Here is a 2,500-nt window from a genome sequence, read left to right on the forward strand (position 1 = left end):
ACCCAAGGAAGTGGAAGAGGAAAGGAGTCCTCTTGCGACCGAAGAAGAGGACGATCAGACTCTGAAAGCAGAGGAAGAGGCAAAGGTTTCTCTTAAGGAAGAGGAAAAGGAGGATGCAGATTTGACTCTGGAAATGGCAGAGGAACATGTTCTCCCTCCTCTTGTTGAAAAAGAGGAAGGTCCTCTTCCTCTCGCGGAAGAAGAGGAAAATGATCGCACTCTGGAAGGAATCAAAGAGGAAGCTACTGTTCCACTCGAGGAAAAGGAGGAAATCAAAGAAAAAGTTCTTCCACGGGAAGAAGAGGAGAAGGCTGGACACCCTAAAGAAGACGAAGATAGGGAACCACAGAAGGCAGGTAACAAGAAAGACATTCCTCAGAGACAGATAATCACCGCGCCCGTCGACATGCCAAGGATGAGGCAACCTGAGAGATGTGGACCTCTCAAACATGCTGGAGGTCAAACCTTCTCATTCGTCTGTGGAGACAACGTGGAAATGGCAGAGGTCATCGGGAAAGGAGGAAAATACACCCGATTGGCCAGGGACGACCATGGGGTCACCATGAACGTCAGCAACGACAGTTTGAGAATGGTGACTCTGACAGGACCGAAGAGGAATGTCGAGGCCGTCTACAAACAAGTCAGGTTTCGAGTCGACAGGATTTTTGACATCCAGGAATTGACTAAGGTATCGAAGGCGCTCTTTGCAGTCGGGAAAGAAGACTTTGTGATGACTGTCCCAAAGGAGTTCAGGAAGGCCATAGTGGGACCACAGGAGACAACCCTATGTAGGTTGGTCAAGGAGCAGGATGTGGCCCTAAAGCTTCCTATCGAAGAGGATCAACGGGATTACATCACCATTTGTGGTCCACTGAAGAAGGCCCTGAAGGCTGAACGAGTTATAACAGCCATGATCAATGATATCAAGAACTGGCCGAAGGAGAAGGACCTTCAGCTCGTCAGCCTGGACTTTTATGAATTTGCTTTACCACTCGAAGGACGACATCTTCTCCTCGGCCCCAAGGGACAAGCAGTTGAGGAAATAAGACGCCTCTATGATGTGCAGCTGATTCTCCCCAAGGCAAATGACAATAGGGAAGTCTGCCATTTAGGGGGAGACCTGAACAACGTCTTCAAAGCCTACCAGCACATCCAGGGAGTCCTTCAAGAGGTCAGTGTGAGGCACTGTGACATCATGACGGAAGGACTGACCCGAACTGGTGCAGGCAAATATCGTCTGGAGATCGACGCCCAACACAAGGGGCTTGTGGTAGGACCCAATGGAGCAAATGTCAGGAGGATCGAGGAGACGCGCAACGTGAAGATCATCATGCGCAAGAAGACGGAGGCCTTTGTCATCATACAAGGCCAACTGGACGACGTCGAGGAGGCTTCTCGAGACATTAAGGAGATCTTGAAGCCGACTCTCGACAAAAGACATGTCAGAAATCTCCAGCCGAGAGGAACTGACGTCCCAGAGGAGCAAATCCTCCAAAAACTGACAAAGATTGGAAACTGTTTCTACAAGACAGTCCTCGACTGGGAAGAACGAGCTATGGTCATCGGCAAAGGAGGCCAGAACATCAAGAGGCTGACCAGCACACACAACGTCACTTTCCAAGGGCCCAAGATGGACAATTCGGATGTCTGCACGATTCGGGGACAGGAAGAGGACGTTCTAGCCTTCTTTGATGAGGTCCTCGAAATCATCCAGAATAAAGGTCATCAGAAGAAGCGATACTTCAGGGGACAATAAAGGGCTGTTATGCCTGGGTGGAGGACTTCTGACTCCTCCACGGAAAAGACGAATATCTCTCTCTCTCTTCCCTCTCTCTCTCTCTCTCTCTCTTTCTCTCTCTCTCTCTCTCTCTTCTCTCTCTCTCTCTCTCTCTTCCCTCTCTCTGTCTCTCTCTCTCTCTCTCTCTCTCTCTCTCTTCTCTCTCTATTGCTTGTTTCTTTCTTTCCACTGATGTGGACGAGACTGAAACGAAGAGAGATTTGAAAAGGAGAGATTTGACAAGAAGAGCTATTGTTCCTTTGGTGCCAGGAACAAACATTTTAACCTAGCCACTGAGGTGTGGCAGGGGCAACCCACCCACCTCAGTGCCGGTCCCAAGCCCGGATAAATAGGGAGGGTTGGATTCAGTATGGGATTCCTGAGTCCGTAAAAAAAACTGTCAAAAGAGTAATGAAAGATATTTTAATTCTTTTAAAAAAATTTTTAGAATTAAAGGACTTGGTTCTATTGAGTCAACTTGGTAGTAAATTCTTTCTCTCATACAATAGAAAAGTTGAGTAATATATTCATAACATAACTTGTTTTATGTCTAAGGGGTTAAGTCATAAGACCATTAAAATATGGGGTAAAATCATACTAGACATCAGTAATAACAAAATTTTACATTTCACACCTTGCATGCCTGCAACTTAGTTCAATAATTCAGTCGAATGGTATGCAAGGTGTTGCAACCTGACAAGGTAAAACCTTAGGTATCGTGTA

The sequence above is a fragment of the Macrobrachium nipponense genome, chromosome 41, assembly GCF_015104395.2.
Source record: "Macrobrachium nipponense isolate FS-2020 chromosome 41, ASM1510439v2, whole genome shotgun sequence".
Lineage (NCBI taxonomy): Eukaryota > Metazoa > Arthropoda > Malacostraca > Decapoda > Palaemonidae > Macrobrachium > Macrobrachium nipponense.